The 23,423-nt window shown below is 30.7% G+C and overlaps 1 long non-coding RNA gene, 1 other non-coding gene and 1 pseudogene across 2 annotated transcripts; 1 reads left to right on the top strand and 2 right to left on the bottom strand.

Moving 5' to 3' along the window:
* Window positions 1–7,683: 7,683 nt before the first annotated feature.
* On the bottom strand, window positions 7,684–10,582 carry LOC124896965. The gene is made up of 2 exons (XR_007053341.1): window positions 9,985–10,582; window positions 7,684–8,621 (listed from the first exon to the last, which is right to left on the bottom strand). It is a non-coding gene; the product is annotated as an uncharacterized LOC124896965 (long non-coding RNA).
* LOC124897410 lies at window positions 8,466–8,626 on the top strand. The gene has a single exon (XR_007054131.1). It is a non-coding gene; the product is annotated as a U1 spliceosomal RNA (small nuclear RNA).
* Window positions 10,583–20,329: 9,747 nt separating the features above from the next.
* Window positions 20,330–22,325, bottom strand: LOC107865594 (annotated as a pseudogene).
* Window positions 22,326–23,423: the final 1,098 nt, after the last annotated feature.

The raw sequence follows: 23,423 nt of genomic DNA, 5'->3' as shown, positions 1-23,423 counted from the left end.
GATTTGAGAGGAATCTATAAATATTAAAAAGAATTTCTTATCTTTCTTCTATTTCAATTTAAGAATTTACAATCATCCAATTACACTAGAAAAACTAGGACAGTATACAGAAAAAAGTTAAAAGTAGAAAAAACATACAATAGAGTATATGAAGGAAAATTCAACAAGTTGCATTACAATTCCATTTCCTTTCAAGAAATTCTGACCATAACCGCAACTTACCTATCTACAATTTCTATTTGTGTTTGAATATTCTTTTCTTTACTCTTGCACAAACCTAAAGCACACACATTAACCTGGATACATCTCTTTAACCTAAATATAATGCTTGCTCTGGAGAATTAGGACCGGAATCTAGCAGGGAGCCCAAAGACCGATCTATAATTCTGTAAGAACTTGGATGTATGTCTCTAAGAAAATGTGATCTCGTTTCTAAGAAAATGTGATCTCAGCATGGGACTTTTTATACATTTAGATAACTTCAAATCTTGTAACCAAAACTTAGGATTGAGGAGAGAATAAAGTGTCAATGTATGATACAATTCAATTGATGGAAAGTGATGCTTCAAGCCCACTAACTTTGAGTTCTTCAAATTTATGATTTTTTTGAATTATAAACCATAATTCCAGTCTGATATGTCCAGAACAACAAATCTCCATTCTTGGTAAAAGTCACATGCCTCTAGCAACTTCTGAATTCAAATGTATCATAGTATACTAATTCAATTGTCATGATCTTACTTCATGATGCATTCTTTTTCATACACCAAACTTCAAAATTGTCCAACGAGTCTTCGTACAACCTAGTCAAACAAAGGTTTTCTTCTAGAGAATACGCACCTAGACCTTCACATCTTTTAATTCTATCTGAAAATAAGACGTTCCCATCCTGTTCCTTCTCCAAACAAAATTAGGATTAAAAATAGCCAACTTGTTTATTAATTCCCATGACTTACTTTTTTGGTGCAAAATACTTTGACTTCACAAGCAACTGAGAAACCTTTCTGGCCTACTATTACTATTTTGTAATTATCTATGGAAGAAACATAGTCAAACACATAAATAGCAGGAAACCTCTTTCTATACCTCCTTTTAAGGATCGGACTAGGAATTCTTCTTGATTCTATAATGGTCAGATTCCATAAAATGATTTCATCAATAAGGAAAAATTAGAAGAAGCATTCCATTGTTGGAAGAACAAGTAAAACTTATTCTACTCAAATGATTGATTCCTGGAATTGGAGGTCCGAGAAGAGAGACAACAAAATCATGTTGAAATTCCACGTCCATGGAGTAGAAATAGTTATCATTATTGTCACTTTCACCACCAGTCACTAAGATTTTGTGATGAATCATGGTGAAACTTGATGATTAGGGGATCTTCAATTAGAGAGCGCTATGACTTGCAAATGCATTTTAACCGTAAAAATGATTTGATAGGAAGTTTTTAAAGAATTTGAAGGGTGATATCATTAGACATTTTGAAGATCTTTGGCTTAAACAGTAAAAAACTGATTTCAAATTACTATGAGTAGAGTTTTGAGTTTGAGTGTGTCCTCTTCTATAAGAGGATTAAGCTCCTCTATGTCAACATGTCTGCTTTATCACGAGGGTAATCTCATCATTTGATGTGCTTCACAAGGACAATCAACTCATCATTTTACGTGATTTCGATTATAAAAGCATAAAGCTTTTTTGCATAAACACGTCACTCTTTTTGTCAGCTAGAAAATCACTGTTTCATCTTGTGCTCATGCTCTCTCTTATAACAATTAGTGAGGTGATATTCAACTACCTAAGCTTCTGGAAGTGTTATATTTTTAAAAATAAAGTTGTTTGACCAAGCTTTTTACAACATATAAATCTTTTCTTGGGAGTATCAGAGCTGGTTTTTAAAAATTAAAATATATGGGTTATTTTCAAAAAAATATTTTGAATCAATTTTTAAAAATCTGTTCACACATTAATTATTGTTCAAAATTATTTTTTGATTAATCAACCAAACACAAATTATTTCTCCCACTGGAAGTACTTTTGAAATGAGATTTTTGAAAAGAAAAAGTTTTAGAATAAATTGATTTTGATAGATTGGTGAATCAGTAAGAGTTAACCTTTTTTGTCACGAGTAGATATCAATTTCAACTTGCATTTCTTTTTCTACATTAAAGTTAATTAGTGAATATGAGTTCTACTATTTACTTAATTGAATCACATTAATTACTAGTATATGAAACACAAAAATAAAAATTAAGTTCTACATTAACTCCGATTACAATTACAAAACTGCACACAACATAATGTATAAATTAACTTAATTAATGATGTTAAATACCGTAACTTGATATGATGTTATGTGCTTACCTTTTAAATTCACTCCTCATACTTTTTAATCATATATATACTAGAATTATATTAAAATAATTATTTCTAAATTTTATTGTTTGTATATATAGACACGTAAAATTTATTGGGTCAAATTCATATAAAATTTGAATTTGATCCATATTTTATTGAGTCTAAAATTATTTTAGACTGTAAAAAATAATAGGCCCATTTTATTCCTCATCAAGGTCCATCTCACATTGAGGCCCAAACTCACGCCACGTGTCAAGTGACGTGGCATCTCAATCAAAATAAATACCAACAAGACAAGGTCACACACTCAAATGACGTGGCAATCCAAATCAAGTTCAAGAGTCAATGAAACATCATCAAGTGCCCCAAATGACATGTTTTTGGCCAATCACAAACAACCTTATCACATAACATTTGTGATAAGTTTGAAAATTGAATGGACCAATCAGAATGAGGCAGAAAGGGTTATTTACACTTGAACTGCCTACCCCCTACAACTATAAATAGGTGGGTTACATAATTTTCCGATGCCATTATGGAAGCATTAGAGAAAGCTCTGCATTGATTACACAACTCTTCAAAGAATTGACTAACGGAGTTTTGCCCGAAGATGAATTCGACAAGATGAAGTATTGTCTGACGTTCCTCGAGATCCAATTGTATTTCTAGGAGGTTCAAATCATCCTACATTCGAGAAACAAGCTACTGACGGCCCTCGAATAACGAAAAAAGCTTAGGAGAGAAGAATCAAGAGAGCAATAGAATTATACTCACAAGATTCATTTAAATAAAATTATTCTTTTTGTTTATTTTATTTTTGCTTGCAGTTAATTTTCAGCATTGCAAAAATTTGTTGCGAACAGTATAAATGACCACATTTAGGAGACCACATTTAGGACTTTGATTCTTTGTTCACTTCTCTTTTTTTTAAAAAATAATCTTGGTATTTGGACCAACTTTTACATATCTTGACTAAATTCACGAATATCTGACACCTCTCTCCGACAATGAAAATCAGATAATTCTGTCTACTAAAGTTAAGACAGATGATCTTTTTCCTTTTATTTTCAATTTAATTTCTTCCAATTTTGCCTGAAAAACATAATTGAATTTTCTTTTTCCTTTTATATTATTGTTTTCTTATATGTCCTTTTAGTAAATCCTACTTATTTACCCAGCTAAATTCAAATCTCCATTTTGTTACCTAATTAATTATGATTTATTATTGATAATAATATATGTAAGATATGTGTCAATATATTTATTGAATTGATATAAATAATGAATGCAATAAACTTTTGAAATCCCCCTTCCTCCGGCACCATATAGTCAACGCAATAGAATACAGTTTCACCTATGTAGTCTACAAAAATATTTTTCATATGGTACCTACTTTTAGTTTTGAAAAATAACTATTATGACGCTAACAAACTATTAACTCTAAACATCTATTACGATTGAGGGGTAGATTATGTGACATGAGAATAAAGTTCCACATTAACAGTTGAAAAGTTTACTTATGAAATGTTAGATAGTATGTTGTAGGTCTTTTGAGAAAAATCATGCGGACTTAGCTCAAGACGAATAATAATTATTAGATCATAAAAAGTATTCCATTAATAGAAGAACTAGAAAATTTACTCTACTCGATTGATTGATTCCTGGATTGGAAGTCCGGTAAGAGAGGCAACAAAATCATGTTGAAGTGAAGCATCTACGGAGTAAAAATAGTCGTCCTTGTTATCACATTCACTGCCAGTCACACAGATTTTCTGATGATTCATATCACTTTTTGACGAAACATGGTAAAGCTTGATGAATTGGGGATCTTTAATTAGAGAGTGTCATGATTTACAAGTGCATTTGAATCGTAAAAGTGATTTGATTGGAAGTTCTTGAAGAATTTGGAGAATGATATCATTAGACATTCTGAAGATCTTGGCCTTGAGCAATTAATTACTGATTTTAATTGAATGTGGATAGTGTCTTGAGCTTGTGTTGCTCTTATTCTTATAAGGGAGTTAAGCTCCTCGCTGTCAACATATTTGTTTTATCACGAGCGCAATCTTATCATTTCACGTGCATTATGATGACAAATGTCATCATTTCTCATGCTTCGGTTACATGCATAAACGCGTGCTCCCTCACTTTTGCCAGCTAGAAAACCACCACTTTATTCTGTATTCGCCCTGTCTCTTATCAAAATTAGTGAAGTAATAGTTGTCACACCCCTTTTTCTAACTCCAAAAAGAATTAGATTTTAAGATTGAATAAAATTTGTTTCGAAAAAGAATTATTTACATTTTTTTATTCAGAATCGCCACTTGGCATAATCGGGTATGCCAAGTCACCTTTGGAAATCCTTTTTCAAAACTGTGTTTGACACTTTTAAACTGATTTACGAACAGAGATTCCGGCTAAGGAATTCTGTTGATCGAGGGGAAGGTGCTAGGCACCCCTCGATCCCGTGGTTCGACCACGGTCGCTTGGTGGAGCGTATCGACTAATTTTGACACTAAGAATGTATAAACCACACAAAAACACATAAAAAAATCAATCAAGCAAACAAAATAAAACAATCCAAAATTTAGTGTCCAGTCCAATTATACAATCCAAAAAAAAATGCAGAAATATAAACACATCTAACCTACACTAATCCTAACTACGCTTCCGTGCTTTACCCGATGCCTCGGGCCTTGATCACGAACCATCTTCGAAGACATACTACGTCGGGGCATTCCCCGGTGAACAAATACATGAAATGTCGAGGCATTCCCCAGCCAAATAAATACACTTGAATCAAATACGATAAACTAGAAAGAAACATTCACACGCATATTCAAACATTCAACCAAAACACAAGTTCTAAATTTGCTTATCCGCACCTACATTGCCTATCCATTTCGGCCTAAACATACTACTATTGTGTTCAACAGCATGAACCAAAATTAATTCGAATTCAGCGTCATCAATATCCATTTCAAGTCAAACCAAACAATTCAAATTACTTCATTAGTCTGCGATTGCGATCCCCCACATTTATACATGACAGTTTTTAAACCCGAGCACAATTATCCTTTTATATCATCATCGATTTCATGCTAATGACTACTTATTCAGGTAAAACAACATCAATCACCAACAAAAATGTTCAATTAACAAACAATACAGTACCACAACATCCACGTACTAAATATCATAACAAGAAAATCAAAGAGTAAGGATTAGAAATGGACCTTCGAAGAAACGATTTTATGATAATATGAGTTAAAAGAGATCCGCAGTCGAAACCCCGAATAGAAACCTCAACGACGAACCAACTCAATACAAAAACCAAACTCGAAATCTAGAAATGAACGCCAACAACAAAAATCCAAACCCAATTTCGGGTAGAAAACTGAGGGCGAGTACAAATTTGAACTCCGATGAGCTACCCGCGATAGAAATTGACTGGAATAGACCAGATTCTAGCTAGATTTTGTTCAGAAATTAATAAGATCGAGAGCATTTAGGGGGATTTCAGGATGGAGCAGGCCTAGACGATGAGTTTGATGTCGATTCCGGCTAGATTTCACCGGAATCCGAAGAGAAAATATCGAATAATGGTCTTTTGTTTCATTCTCTCTCCTCTCTTTCTACTTTTGCTCTCTTTCTTTTCCTTTTTGATCACTCACTTCTCGATTTCTCTACTCTGTGCGTGTGAGTTTACTGTGTGTATGTGTGTGCAGCAGTGTGTGCGTGAGGATTCTATATTTTTTGTGGAGTGATAAGAGAGTGTTGGTGAAGTTGTTAATAGAGAAGAAAAGAAAGAAAAATGGAGTCTCTTTCCCCTCCTTTCTTTGTTAGGTGTACCCTCTGGGTCCCCCTTCTTTTTGTTGTTAATGTATTATGTGAGGATAAAAATGTGAGTGGGTAGGGAGATGGAAGCTTTTGATTGGGTAGGTAGTTAGGATAAGATAAATTAGTTAGAGGTCTTGTTTTTGTTTATTTTTGTATTTTTATGGGATATAATTACATGGGGTTGGCCACATGGTAAGGTGAACTAAAAATGAATAAAATTAGACTTCAGGAGGGACAAAATTAGGTGTCTACAATAGCGAACTACCCAAACTTGTAGAAGGTCCATAATATTTTTTCTATTCAAAAAGTATTTTTTTAAAATAAAAAAATAGGCGTGTTTGATTAAACTTTTGAGCACATGTAAGTATTTTCTTGAGAGTATCAGAGCTGATTTTCAGAAACTAAAATATATAGTTTTTTCTGTGTACTTATAATAAAACACTTCGAAATAATTTTTATGAGTGTGTTCAAACACCAACTATTGTTCAAATGTGTTTTTTGATTAATTATTGACCCAACAATAAGAGTAAAACTTTTCTTGCAGAAGTAGATATCAATTTCAACTTGTATTTCTATTTTTACATTAAAGTTAATTAGTGAATAATGAGTTCTACTGTTAATTTAATTGGGTCTTATTAATTACTCCATGAAACACAAAAGAAAGTATTAAGTTCTACATTAAATTCAATTACAATTACTAAACTGAACGCATTATAATATTTAAATTAATTTTATTGATGTTAAATATTGTAACTTGATATGATATTTTTCTTTTAACTTAACTCCTCATACTTCTTAATCATTTACTAAAAATATATTAAAATAATTATTCCTAAATTTCATCGTTTGTATAATTGACTAGATTTAGTACTTCAATACATTGGTCTCTTCTTTTTTATTTTTTTTCTTTAAAAAAAAATAATAATAGTGATGTCTGAGATAGTTTTTAATCTTACACACCCCGATAAAATTCAAAGGATAACTATCACCTCTCACCTTCCATCAACAACAAGATTTTTTTTAAAAGAAAAAAAAATCAGTTTATTAGTTTCTTCTGGTTTTGCCTGAAAACTATAATTGAATTTTCTTTTTCCTTTTATATTCTTGTTTTCTTATATGTTCTTTTAATACTCCCTCTGTCCCATTTTACTCGTCCTAATTTGACATTATACATTGATTAAGAAAAATAATTAATAACATGGTTATTTTATCATAATACCCCTATTAAATGATGTTTACATTTTAATTTGGAGAAAAAAATAATTAATATTAAGGGTAAAAAAGAAAAACAACTGTCTTGATTAATGAAAAATGACAAGTAAAATGAGAAATTAAATTTAAAAATTTGGGACGGGTAAAATGAGATGGAGGAAGTATATCGTACGTATTTACCTCCGCTCAGACATAGTAGATCGAAATCCCCAATTTCATTACCTAAATAATTATGACTTATTGGCTTATAATATATGTATAGATGTGTGTCATCTATTTATTGAATTAATGCAACTAAACTTAGAATTGAAGAGAGAATAAAGTGTCTAACATATGGTACAATCCAATTGATGGAAAGAGATGCTTCAAGCCCAGTAACTTTAAGTTGTTCAAATTTATGGTTTTTGGAATTAGAAACCACAATAACAGTTTGATATCTCAACAACAACGTCGCCATTCTTGTTAAAGGTGACAGGCCTCCAAGAACGTCTGAATTCACCTGCATCGCAGTGTATTAATTCAATCGTCGTCATCTTAATCCATGTTCAGGGGCAGAGCCAGGCCTTGTTAGTGGATTCGGCCGAACCCCCTTCGACTGAAAAATATATCATTTATATATGATTAAAATTATTTTTATGTATTTATAATAGGTGTTGAACCCCCTTCGGCTAGGTTTCCTTCGAATATTGAACCCCCTTAATTGAAATTTTGGCTTCGCCTCTATCCATGTTGCACTCTTTTTCATACCCCAAACTTCAAATTGGATGTCGAGTCATCGTACAATCCTAGTCAAACAAAGTTTTTCTCTTAGAGAATACAGGACCATCTCTTTTTTCAATAAATAATATTTCCCGTACTGTCCTTTTTTAAATAAAATCGTGTGATCTTAAATATGTCAGGTTTTCTCAAGTATTCATAATCGCCAAAATGTAAGCAATTCCATCTACTACAACAATTTCCCCACCACGTGGATGAATAGAAGACACTTGTCTATCAATTCCCATGACTTACTTTTGTTTGCACAAAATACTTCGATTTCATAATAAAGTGCAAAATACGTATTTACCTGGACAGGGTTAATGGATGATCATTAAGACTCGTTGCCTAGGCTGGTGACCTCCATTGCACTTTGGAAGGGTGTCCACCTAAGGTCAGACCAAGTGATTGAGCCTATATCCTAATTTGTGGCAGCAGAGTCGTACGTTTGCACACCCCTACCCAAAAAAAAAAAAAAGTGCAAAATACTTCAATTTCATAATAAAGTGAAAAACCTTTCTACCCTACTCTTACTATCCCTCCATCGGACTATGAACTTTTCTTGATCCTCTAGTGGGCGGGTTCCATAAAACGACTTCATCATAAGGGAAAATTAGAAGTAGTATACCATTGCAAGAACTAAAACACTGTACTCAACTGAACATAATCGATTCCCGGAATTACATCAAAAAAGACAAACGAGATCATGCCGAAGTGGAGCATCTACGTAGTAGTAGTAATGATCTTCCTTCTTGCAAGACATCAAGAATTTGTAGCTATTTATATCACTTTTGCATCGGTCGTGACGAAGATGGATGAATTGACTATCTTATATTAGAGAGTGTCATGATTTGCAAACAAAGGAAGTTTTAGTAGTTGTCACACCCTTTAAAGGGCTTTTATTATTAAGTGACAAAAGATGAAATTTATTTCGAAAGGATTTTTACAATTAAATTCAGAGTCGTCACTTGACATACCGAGTGTGTCAAATCACCTTTTTGGAAATCTTTTTTCAAATCGATTTGACTCTAAAAGCTGATCCGCGAACAGAGATTTCAGTTAAGGAATTCTATTGACCGGGGGAAGATGTTAGGCATCCCTCAATCCCGTGGTTCGACCACAATCGCTTTGTTGAATATATCGTCTAGTACGACACTATGAAATGTATAAACCAACAAACAGATAAATTCGAAAACAAACAACCAAAACAAATCAAAACTTCAAAAATAGTATCCAGTTCAATTGTTACCGTCCAAAATAATTTTTTTAAAAAAGGTACTGAATGAACCTACACTAACCGATACTAATCCTGATCTATGCTCTATTCGATGCTTCGAGCCTTGATCACGAACATTCTTCGCATACATGATACTTCGAAAAATTCTCCGTTGAATGAATACAACTTTCCTTGGGACATTCCCGATCAAATAAGTATAATTAATTCAAAATCGATACAAACAAAAATCAATCAAAACATTCAAACATTCAATAACCCACAACCCCTAAGTTTGCCTACCCACCCAACCTACAGTTTGCCTACACCTAAACATGCTACTATCGACTTTAAACAAAATTAACGACTATTCCAATTTAAACAACAACAGTCAACGAGTCAAAACAAATTCACATTCGCTTTTATCCATATTTCCAATCCCGCCTCCCAAGTCATCAATGTTAACAATGAAGCATTCGAATCTAAATTCATTTGACAGAAACAAACCAACTAACAAAATCAGTCAACCAACCATAGGTAAATAATCGAGCATTGCAATCATGTAAATTACAAAGAAATAAAACGAATAGAGAGTAGAAGAAATGGACCTTCCGAATCAAATTCATTGATTATTCTCATGAAAGACCGGAGTATCGCAGCCATCGGAACCTCAATCCAAATCGAACCTCAACGTCGAGCTCATCCGCTCTACATGAATTCTCCGGTGATGGCATTCGAAACTGATTTTGATCGAAGTTGGTATTTTCCGGCGCAGGAAAGATTGTTTGGACCGGAAATTGAGTTTTTTAATGAAAGGGGAGAAAACGAACGGAGTTATTCCGTCGAAAACTCACCGGAATGGATTTGCCTTCTACCGTTTCTCACTGTTTCCTACTGATTTCTCCTTGTTTTCTCTGTTTATTACCCCTCTCGATCTCTCCCTCAATCTTTCTCTCAATTCCCCTCTTTTTTTTTTGCTACTCTTTGCTCTCTCTCCCGATTCTCTCTAATTTTCCCACTCAATTTTCTCTCTCTTTCCCCGATTTTCATTCTCTGCGTGTGTAATTTCAATCTCTTTCTCTTTTGCTTTTTTCCAGTCTGTGGATGAAGTATGGTGTGTATTTTTGTCAATGTCTGTGTATATAGCATGTGTTTTGTTTATAGTGAGGTGTGTGGATGTGTGAGTGTGAGTGCGTGTGCATAGGGTTGTTGGGAGTGGGTGGATTAGGTGGGGGTAGGGGTAGAGTACGTGGGGTAGGAAGAGGTAAATGAACAGAAATTAATTTTTTTCGCAGATAAAATTACGTGTATCAATGATTTCAGTTAACCATTAATTTCAGTTATTTCATGTTATATTTTCCTCAAAATTCATCTAATTTGTATTTTTTTTCCTTTGCTGTCATATTTTAATTTTTTAAATTTTTGTTTGCAGAATTATGGAGATTTACTCTAATGGCAGACACCATTTAGAAAATCTAATAGAGGTATACCTTCTGTTAATTTAATTTCTGATAATCCATCATCCTTTAATATTGGAGGACTTTATCAAGATGAAATTACAAATGTTGTTTCTACATCTAAACAGTCAAAAAAATTAGTGATCGTTGAAGAGGTGAGATCGGAACATCGTAACCATATAGGAAAGATGGCTGAAATTATGAAAGAAACAGATTGAATAAAGTTTCTTCTGCAAAATTCACAAAAATTCAAAATCTAAAAAAAAAAAAGCAAAAGAAATTGGAGCAACCAACAAAATTTCAAGTTCATAAGTTAAATATTCTTTTGAAGATGATTCTGAAGAAGGAGGAGGAGGTATTTTTTGAATTTTGTAAATCAAGTCCAGAATTTTGTACTTTTGGATTTTGTAATTTTATTTTTCTGAATTTTACTATTGGCAGATGTGTTGTACACTTATTTAACACCTATAGATGTTGTATTTTGTAATGTGTAAATGTTTGTATATTTTCAAATGTATTTAGTTGTTCGATTCTGATTTGTATATATAAAAAAATGTTGTTGTGTATATATACATATGAGTCATATAAATATATTTGTATTTGTATATATTCAGAATTGTATATCTAATATGTAAGTGTTTGTATATTTACAAATGTATTTAGTTGCTAGGTACTGATTTATAAATATATACAAATGTTGTACATGTATACATATGGGTCATGTAAATATACATATATATACTATCAGTCAAAATGTGCAAATATATTCAAGATACATATATGCACAATTTCACTCTGAATTAAATATTTTTGAAAGTAACAAAATTGAGTTCGACCAAAATAGTAAAGTTAACAGAATTTTGTAAGTACATTTACAATACATGTAGTCGATCAGTCAAAATATGCAAATACATTCAAAATATATATATTGAATTTCAATCTAAATTGAATATTTCTGAACGTAGCAAAATCGACAGAATTTATAAGTACATCCAGAATCAATTCTATAAATACATATATCCGGTGAAATACATATACAAAAAATCTCAAAATCAATACTGGTGGAATACACATACGAAAGGTGTTAAAATCAAGTTTGAGCATTGATTACTTGTATAGGCAAATATGATTTATTTTGAAGATCATGAAGGAAAAAAATATACGATTAAAATATTTTTGAATTGAGCTGTTGAAAAGAAAGTATGTATTCGTTTAGTAAAAATCCTTTGTGAAAAATAAATCTTTAATTTAAATGTAAAATGTAACTGTAATGGTTAAATTATTTCTTATTTATCGCAACAAAGTAGAGAAAAATAAGGGGTGGTTGAGCCATTTGTATATGTATTTTGTAGGTAAAAATGACTTCAAATACAAAATACAAGTTGCGATATCGAGTAACTATGAAATTGTTACTATGAATCGCTTTATTCAAGGGTTAAATGTGCTATTTGTGCACTTTTCCCAATCTACACATAGGTAATAAAGGCCCAAAAATAATGATTTCCCATAAAAATTGTAATAGTAAATTTTATAATTTTAATTTCAATTAAAATAATATTAACTTTTTAAAAATAAAGTACATAATTTAAACCAAAAAAGAACTATTACTTTTTATTAAAAATATTTTAGATTTTTGACCTAAGCAACTCAAATCTTCATATTAATAAATAAAAATTTTACAATAGCATTAAGCTAATGTATTGTAAACAAATAGTTAACATCTTGTTAACTAGGATTAATCCTTACTTTTATAAATAATAATATTATTACTACGTGAAGTTATATGCGTAATGTCTTTTAAAAATAAAATAGTGTACTAAAAATAAATAGTAGGTAAAAAAAAATTAAAAAAATTACAAAAAAAAAATATATAATAAATAAAAAATTAATATATATAGATATATATATATAAACATTAATATATATATATCAATTAATTGTTATTATAATAATAATAATTATTATTATTATTATTATATGTTTATATACTTAAGACTCTTATTAATATTTAGTTTTAGATCACTAATTTTACTGAGATGGCCTTGTGAGGAGGATAAATGTTGCTCTTTTTCGCTAATTTCTCTCGAACTCTGAGTCGGCTTATTGGTAAATGCACCAACACTTCTGTATATATATCTTTGAGCCGACATAGGATATATCTCTAAGCCGACATATTGATAGATGCACCATGACTTCTCGATGTATGAATTTAAGGTGAGTGTGGACAGATCGTCGTTGGAGACCGCTTATTTTCCCACCCCATGATCACTCGTGACATAGAGACTCTCTCAATTGTCTATTCAATTCAACATTGTATATCATTTTGCTCAATCTTCAATTTCGTCTTTTTTTTTAGTCTGATTATTTATAAAAACTATACCCGTAATTGGTAAAATGAATTCAATTCCTTGGAGAAAGCGAACATGCAGTTAACAATTAATCAATGATCATCTAGCACACAACGTATCATTTCAAGAAAAAAAAAAACATTATAGATGTAACAACCCATTTCGTTGTTACTAAATTTTTCATAATAAATTCATGAAAAATAATTCCTCAATATTAACTTGGGTTCAAAATAGTCAATATTTTATTTATTATGCCACCTTACACTTTTCGGCGAAGATTTTAGCCTTCGGATGTGTCTAGATAGATTCAATCTCGGTGAATTTAATTATTAATGAGTTCTAATGTAAATACTTTAGTTGAAAGTTCTTTACGTATGGATTAAGGTCGTACAATATCCCTAACACAAGGATAAGTATAAAACTTTCTTTCAGATACAGTTTCGATATGGGTTTCTATTAGGGCCAAATTCAAACAATCATATCTCATAGAATATAAGGCGTTGGGGGGTTCCAATACCTACCAAATCAAAGATCTCTAAGTCCTCTTTCTAATGCATTAAATCGTTCTTCAATACGAATCCGAAGTAAAAAGTTATGACTTTTTTACTAAGCACTGTCCAGGCTGAAACGGAATTTCACTGTAGCGAAAATTCTGATGATATTTAAATCAGCATCAACCGTATTTTAGGTCTAAAAGTCCCGAAATTTCTCAATCCTAGAGAGGTGATTTTTCAAAGCTTGAGGTGAAATTCCTTTGTGGGGGTAAGTTTTTCATTATTTTCTTTGTCTTTTAATTCTTTAACATCTTGAAATCCTTACAAAGACCTTTAATTGTGGAATTCTTTTGGAAAATACTCATGGGTGCTTTTAATATGACCTGGAGCTGATTCTAATCTATAAATTAAAGATTCCTAATATGAATTTCATAAACTAGATTATGAGTTTTGATAGTTAGGAACCTTGAATTTCGTAAAAATGAGACCTTTAGATAAAAACTCTATTAATGGAAATGGGTTAAGCTTGAAAGAGCTAATTAATGATTAATTGAACTTGGGAAATGATATAGACCTTGAATTAAGGGTAGAATTAATGGATTTGAATCCCCAAGATATTTGTTTGAGGAGTAATTATTTAATTACTCTTATAATTATTTGATTTTTAGATGAATGATTATTCCAAGGCATGAAGAGAAGAAAAGAGCATCTTTGTTGCAGCTTGTTTCTTCCAAAAGTTTGGCGTCCGGGTTGGCTAGGTTTAATGAATAGAAGATTGTGTTATTTTATATTTTCATAATTTAGAATTGATGGAAGAAAGCATGTCTAGGCCTGCGGGCATGGAGTTGAGGTGGATGGGGGCACGAGAACTTAACTTTAATCTCAAAAACTATATTATTGATTAATTATGCGATATTTGTGATATTATGTAATATGTGTCCGCAAGAAGATTATTTTAAATGAAGCATGTGGACATGATAATTCTTAGTTGTTTTAGTGATGAACCCAGTTGAGTTAATATGATATTAAGTTATATGCATTGTGCAATAATATGATGAGGTAAATTATGCTAAGATCGAACATTGATGAGCATAGTCATATCTAAGGGATAGATGACATGAATTAGTGTGATGATTGTTTTATGTGGAAAGAGGTAGAGGATAACAATACACGTGAATGTGCTAGTTACAGATGGTGATGTTAGAACCCAAGTTGTAGTATTTAAGAAGATAATAATATTTTTGATAATTAATGAGTAATTAAGGCCCCAATAGTGACTTGTATGAGTAAAAATTAAATTGTGATTTATTTTATGACATCCTTGTTCTGATATTAATAAAAATACTATATCTATTAGATGTCCCAGAGAAGCTAAATTGGTGATAATAATAGTTTATTGAATTGTGTGTATGAGTGGCTTGTTTGATAATGATAACTCCTTAAAGTAATGCTATGAATGACTTGTTGATAACCATGATGAATTATTGTAATAGTGCTCGTGAGAGGGTCAAAATGTTGATAAATGAAAGAAGTTGATTGAATTGCCCTATGATTTTAAGCACACGTATAAATTTAGTACATTGTATTATATGTTGTGAGGTAGTGTAAATTTGATATTGATATTTCTTGTTTATGGTGGATCGGGTACCACGCCAGTATGGATATGTATATATTGAATTGGATACCAAATCGGTACGGATATGTATACGTTGGATCGGGTATCACGCCGGTACGGATATGTATATGGTAGATAGGGTAATACGCCGACACGGATATATATATGATGGATCGGGTATACGCCGGTACGGATATATATATATATGTTGGATCAGGTACCACGCCGGTACGGATATGTATATGTTGGATCGGATACCACACCGATACGGATATGTATATAATGGATCGGGTACCACGTCGGTACGGATATGTATATGGAAGATCGGGTACCACGCCGGTACGGTACATGAACACATGGTTGATACTCTTTGTGGTTAGTAGCTTATGTGTGAGCACTGTTTGATCTGTTATTGCTGTATTGTTGATTTATTAGTTATTTGATTATGTGATATGTATTTGAAAAAGTAAAACTTTGTACTTACTTATATGTTGGTTGACTTGCTTCATTTATACGTGTTGTAATCGTAGCTTACCAGAATGACTAGTTATCATTCTTTAATATTATAAGAGAGCATTTGATTGTTGGCCTGAGAGTTTAGTGTGGGTTGTCTATGATTACGGATTTATTCTTGTGAATATAAGTAATGAAAAAGATAAGGTAAATAAAGAGAAATAGTGATTTATTAGCGTTGGATTGTGGTTGATGGTGTGAATTAACGAGACTAGAGTATGTTAGTAGTGAATATAATATTGATGGAGTTGGATGATGTAACTAGTATAAGTAAAGTAATAATATTATTACAGCCTTGGTTGAATTATATTCCTTTCAATATGTCATGATTTATTTTCCTTAATTCTATTTATGATTATATGAACTAACACGGTCAGTCGATAATGCCTACCAGTACATGTGGTTATACTGACCCTACTCTTTTACATTTCTTCTTAGGGTGTAGATTGGATGCATGTTAATTTGCAGTTATTAGATGGATGACGATATTCAACACTAACTTCTGTACTTTCATCCTGACAGATGTTAGAGTCTTAGTATTATTTATTTTTTTGTCATTCTATGCTGTAGTAGATAACTCTTGTACATGTCTAGCCAAGTCTTGGTATAGTAAAGGACACTTGTAAGAAGTTTTGAAAAAATTTATTTATTAATATTTAAATTACATTATTATATTTAATTCAGTATTTTCTTAAGTTTTTCGTATATTTTTAATTGGACAATAAAGGTTGTCCTAACTACTTAGAATAGTGTACATGCCTACACGGTTCATTAGTCTGGGTCGTGGCAATAGATTATACACCTTCCGGATATTTCTTTATATATAGAGATATTATGCACACACAAGTAACTTTAAGCAGAAAACCCAAAATTCAAGTACCCAAGAATTGGCTTTTTATATATTTGAGATGGCTTCAAATTCAGTAATATTTAAAATTATATTTGAAAAGTGAAATTAAGTTTTTTTCATCTCATTCTCTCACATAAATTGAAAATAAATTTAATTTATAAAGTGAAATAATTTTTTTGGGGGGACAAATAATTTTTTGCTTTTTCCTTTTTGGGGTTAATTTGTATTTACTATTTTCTTTATTTTTATTTTTTCGCCCCATTTTTAAAAATTTTTTTTTTTCATGTTACGATATTAAATAAACTGAAGTTTTCTTTTTACTTCTTTTTTATTTTCTCTTATTTCTTATTTCCACATACTTATAAACAAATTAAGTTTTTTGATCACTCACCATAATATCAATTTTTAATTTTTATTTAGTCTTTTTTTCAGTAGGTGCAGGAAAATTTGGTTGCTAAAATATTAAAATTGAATTTCATATGTGATAAATCTATTCTTCGTGAGTTTATATGATATTATTTGTTACGGTTCAATATTATTAAAGGGGTCTCTAATATTTAGAAATAAAAAATCATCCTATATGGTTTTATCATTAAGGGCATCTCTTGTATAGCAAAATCACTTAAAGCAGGTAGGGCCAAGAATTAGATTGAATTTAGATTGGTTGGATACTAAACAAACTTAAATATTAATTTTAATTTTTAAAATATTTTTTTCTTACAACTTTAGAATTGACACGTCAATAATAGACACAAAAAAATAAATTAAAATATCTTTTAATTGATCTTAAATTGAAATATGTGGAATATTTTTAAAAGATTCTTTAATTTTCGTGAAAATATATCATGTGAAAAGTTGAAATTAAAATATTTTTAAAAAATGAAAGAGACATCTTTTTAAAAATAGACTTAAAATATAGTAAAAAAAGTAAATTAAAATAGAAAATATAATTTTAAATTTGATTTGATTACAAAGATCTGCACATAAGAATTAGGAGGAAAATGTTTTTTCAAATTACTTAGCATCAGGAGCACGAAAAGAATAAAAAAATAAAATGTAAAGAAAAAAAACAAAGAAAACAGTAAATAACCCAAACGAAAAATTGTCAAAAAATAAAATAAAAAATTAATCACATTGAAAAGGTAAAAGAATATGAAGAGGAGGGAAAGATAAAGAAAATTATCCCGGTGGAACCAAAAATCCACTTGTCAAAAAAATAGATGCCCCACACAACTATTACGTGGCATGTGAGACCCATGATAAAATTTTCCGAATTATAATCCACAATTCCAGTTTGATATCTCCAAAACAAGAAGTCTCCATTCTTGGTAGAGGTCACAGGCCTCGAGCAACGTCTGAGTACACATGTATCTTAGTGTATTAATTCAATCATCATCATCTTACTTCATAATGCATTCTTTTTCATACACCAAACTTCAAAGTTGTAGTTTGACAGACCAGTTCAACAAAGATTTTCTCCTAAAGAATACAGACCTGGACTTTCACATCTTTTAATTCTATCTAGAATGTTCCTTCTCCAAACAAAATCGTGTGATCCGGAAGAATGGGGAATCCATACTCTCCAAAATGTAAACAATTTCATTTACTACAACAAGGTTGTCCACACGATTAGGAGCAAATAAAGACAACTTGTCTAGTAATTCCCACGACTTACTTTTTTTGTGCAAAATACGTCGACTTCACAACCAAGTGAGAAACCTTTCCGGCCAACTCTTACTATTTTGTAATCATCCAAGGAAGAAATGTAGTCAAACACATCAAGTAGCAGGGAACCTCTTCCCGTCCCTCCTTTTTAACAATCGAACTAGGAATTTTTCTTGATTCTCTAATGGTCCGGTTCCATAAAACGAGTTCATCATAAGGGAAAATTAGAAGAAGTATACCATTGCAAGAACTAAAACATACCCCACTCAACTGATCATAATTGATTCCTGAAATTACATTCGGAGGATCAACAAGTGAGACAACGAAATCATGTTGAATTGGAGCATCTACGAGTAGCTAGTAGTAACAATGATCTTCCTTCTTGCAAGACATCAAGAATTTGTGACTATTTATACTATTACTTTTGCCTCGGCCATGGCGAAGATTGATGAATTGACTATCTTCTATTAGAGAACACCACGATTTGCAAATGCCTTTAAACCTTATAAGTAAACACCACGATTTTCAAATGCCTTTAAACCTTATAAGTGATTTCGCAGGAAGTTTTAGTAGGATCTCATGGGGAACTTTATTGTTATGCATTGTGGTATGTATTGTTTCTGCTTGTGTTGTCCAATGATGATATCATGGGGAACTTTAGCGTTAGGATTTCATATTAGATGGGGAAAAACCAAATTAATTAAGTAAACAACGTTAATTAGGAAAAGAATTCTGCCTCTTTTTTTTTTTTAATAGGATTTCAATTTTACATTGAGTTGCATTTTTTCTATTTTTTTATTTGTTCAATAGGTAATAATTAGTTCTACTGTTACTTAAATTCAAATTACAATGAACCAACAAAATAATAGTAACTAAGTTCTTCTACGTCTAATTAATTAAGTCGAAAATTACAATACTAATTGAAACACTTGATATTTAATTATAATAAAATAAACTAATGTAAAATTTGGACGATAATCATCCTATATACTTCTTGAACTTGAATATCCCTCACCCCCCACCCCGCCCCCAACCCAACCCAACCCAACAAACTCCAATGCAATGGTTCTTAACCAATAACTCCGAAAATGTATGTTTAAAGAGTAGCAGGTTATATGATCACAAATTAATTTGAAAGAACTTTTATCAATATTAAAAGAAGGGGTGTGCAAATTTTGATTTATCGATTGAACGGTTCAAAAACTATTTTGTATTTTATATTATTGTCTTATCGGTTCGATCAATGATTATTTAATCGATAATCCAATAAAGTTCTTATGTGTGACCTTTCTTTTCGATATGATTCATTTACTTTATTACTAGTGATTAGGAACACCATGAATATATAGGTACAAAGTATTTAGCTCATCTAAAGAAAAGAGAATGTTTTTCATGAAAAATATTTTTTATGAAAATAAGTAGGTTTCTTAACGATTTTTTTTATGTTTGGTATTTTTAACAAAAAGTAATATTTGAAATGCATTATCTATGATGTGCATAAATATTATGGGAGGTGGGGATGAGGGCTAATTAGATGAAGTGTTGGAAGGCGTGAAAATGACATAATCATATCTAAATGTCGTTTGCATAACTTGTTATGTTCGTCTTACTTTCATTTCATTCGGAAAATCATTGTCTTCTTTTTTATATAAAACTTGCTTTTTAAAAACGAAATTCAAAAATTTTGAACAATCAAACTTGCAAATTCACACCAATACACCTCTTTTCTTTCTTTAAAAAATATTACAATTATTAGAGAATGTGATTAATATATGTTACTAATATTTTGCCTAGAATGCATGATTTTTGTATAGGGTGCACTAAATATCATGATAGAAATGTTTGAGAGGAAACAATGGCTTAGGAAAAAAGATAGAAATATTCTACAAAATCATCAACCCAGAATAAGTATTAAAGAGTTGCATTAGAATTGCCAAATTTAATTTGGAGAAACAACAAACAAAAAATGAAATTAAAATAGTACAAGATGATCAACACATAATTGGAGCAATTGTTTAGTAATGTCGATACAAAAGATTAAAGTACATAAAATGACAAAAGTAACTACCCAAATTCAACGAGAATGAGCATGTATGGTGTTTTCTTGCATTTTAACTAAGTTCGATTTACTCTTTCAAAATCACATTCATATTCTTTTTTTGGTACTGGTGCAATCAACTTCTTGAACTTCTGAATACGCTTCAGTTTAGGAGAAAATAAACTTTTTACATATAGAAGAATCCAATAGAAGAAAACTGATAACTCAAGCCCAGCAATTTCAACTATTTCAAATTTGTTTCTTTTGATATTATAGACCTCGAATTCACCTTTATACTTTAGAAACATTATGTCTCCATTTGTCACTAAGCTCACGGGCCTCAAGCAACGTCCGCAATACATCGATGGAATCATCAAGATCTTACTCCATGTATTGTTCAGTAGTCCATTCTTTTATATATGTCAAACTTCAAAATTGCGATTCGCTAAATCATGCATCCTAGTCAAACAAAGATTTTCTCCTAAATCACACAAAATTGGATCTTGGAGCCTTTGAATTTGTTCTGGAAATAGTACTTGCTGAAATTGTTCTTTCTCCAAGGAAAAACTTAATATAATAGATTCATTCATACTCCGAGATAAATCTGTCATTGCTATTATATAAACAATCTCATCTATGGTAACAATGTCTTTTTCGGAAAAAAAGTTATTCGGAGGAAACTTGCCGGTCAATTTCCACGATTTACTTCCGGTTGAAAGTAGATCGACCTCATAATAATCATTTGAAGTATCTTTCTTTCCTATTCTAATTATTTTATAATCGTCACTAGAGAAAACATAGCCAAAATCATAAATAGCAGGAAATGACATTCTCTTCATCTTTTTCTTTTTAGGGATTGGGCTAGGAATTTTTCTTGATTCCTTGGTGGTTAGGTTCCACAAAACTATTAACTCGTAAGGAAAACTATAAGAAATATACCATTGCTGGAAGAACAAGTAAAATTTACTCTACTCAAATGATTGATTCCTGGAATTGGAGGCTCAAGAAGAGAGACAACAGAATCATGTTGAAATTACGCGTCCACAGAGAAAATAATCGTCATTATTGTCACATTCACCACCAGTCACCAAGATTTTGTGACGATTTACATCACTTTTCGAGGAGTCATGGTAAAACTTGATGAATTGGGGATCTTCAATTAGAGAACACTACGATTTATAAATGCATTTGAATCGTAAAAGCGATTTGACAGGAAGTTTTTGAAGAATTTAAATGGTGATATCATTAGATATTTTGATGATTTTTGGCTTAATTTCAAAATACTATGGGTAGTGTTTGGGTTTGAGTTTTCCTGCTTCTATAAGAAGAAGTTAAGCTCTTCTATGTGAACATGTATGTTATATCACGAGGTTAATCTTGTCATTTGACGTACTTCACGAGGACCATCAACTTTTCATTTCACGTGGTTTCAGTTACAAAAGCATAAAGCTTTTTTGCATAAACACGTGCCCTGTCCCCCTCCCTTTCAACTTTTGTCAGCTAAAAATCCATTTTTTCATTCTGTGTATGTCCTTTCTCTTATAGCAATTAGTGGAGCGATAGCCAAACTACCCAAGCTTCTGGAGCAAAATATATTTTTTTTCCTTTCAAAAAGTGTTATTTTGTAAAAAATGAAGGTGTTTGACCAAGCTTTTGAGAACATGTAAGTATTTTCTTGGGAGTATTAGAGTTGAATTTCAGAAGCTAAAATATATAATTTTTCTTGAAAAATACTTTTAAAAAAAACACATCTAAACAAGTTTTAAAAAGTTCGTTCAAACACTAATTATTATTTAAAAATGTTCTTTGATTAGTTGACCAAAAACAAATTATTTATCCCACTTAAAAGTATTTTTAAAGATTTTTGAAAAGAAAAAAAAAAACTCATATTAAACTGATTTCGAAAGATTGGTCAAACAATAAGAGTTAACCTTTTCTTGCACGAGCAGATATCAATTTCAACTTGCATTTTTTTCAACATTAAAGTTAACTAGTGAATAATGGGTTCTAGTTTTTTTTTTTAATTGTATCACATTAGTTACTAGAATATGGAACACAAAATAAGCATTATGTTTTGCATTAACTTCAATTACAATTAGTAAAGTGGACACATTATAATATATAAATTCCTCACATTGTCACTCAACTTAGAAAAATACTTCACTAAAGTTATCTATCTTTTTTTCATTCCAATAATGCCATCCTATTTTATGCATTTTCCTTGAAAGTTAAAAATTGCTATAAGTGACTCAAAAGATGAGAGAAAAATGACCAAAAAAGTCCGTTAGGTTTAAACTTTGAATTTAAATGATCCTTAATTGTTAAGAATGTGAAATATTAATAACCTTTCAACTATAAATATTAGTGAGTACAATCTTCATTCAACTTCTAACTGTAATATTAAATTTAACGAAGTTCACCAAAAATTGCAATTGAAATTGTTAGGAATAAGCTTATATGTACTCTATTTATTTGGAAATTTAGGAATTCAATGATAAAATAGTATTCTATGTTTATTCATTTTATTATTAATAAAATAGTTCAATTTAGTTGTTGGTTTCTTCTACTCCAAAATTATTATCAAAAAAATTAAAATTCATAAAGAAGACGATGAATTACTGCAAATAATAATAAAAAAACTAGGTCTCTAGCTAGTAGAGGAACCATATATAAATATTTTAAAGGATTTCTATACAAAAAATAATGCAGATTAACAAATATCATGATAATAGCATAAATCAATTACTATCAAATAAAATTAGGTGATTTTATATAACAATTTCGTAACTTAAAAATGTTTTAAGTTTGAAATATTATTTTTGTCAGTCTTGTGATATTATTTCAGAGAAAATTATAGCACCTCTTCAACTTGACTATAAAAACTGAATACATTTTCTAATTTTGGACAATAAATGTACTTCTTGTTTATTTCATTTAAAATATAACTACCTATTTTAAGCTCTAAATTAACATCCTTTGTCTTTTAAATTTGCTTTTTAATATTATGACTTGTGTTTTTTTAAATTATATTATACACTTATTGATAAAATATATTAAAATTTTAAAT

The sequence above is a fragment of the Capsicum annuum genome, chromosome 3 (assembly GCF_002878395.1).
Source record: "Capsicum annuum cultivar UCD-10X-F1 chromosome 3, UCD10Xv1.1, whole genome shotgun sequence".
In the NCBI taxonomy this organism is placed as follows: Eukaryota; Viridiplantae; Streptophyta; class Magnoliopsida; order Solanales; family Solanaceae; genus Capsicum; species Capsicum annuum.
The sequence above is the reverse complement of the archived record's forward strand: the minus strand, read 5'-3'. Positions and strand labels throughout refer to the sequence as shown.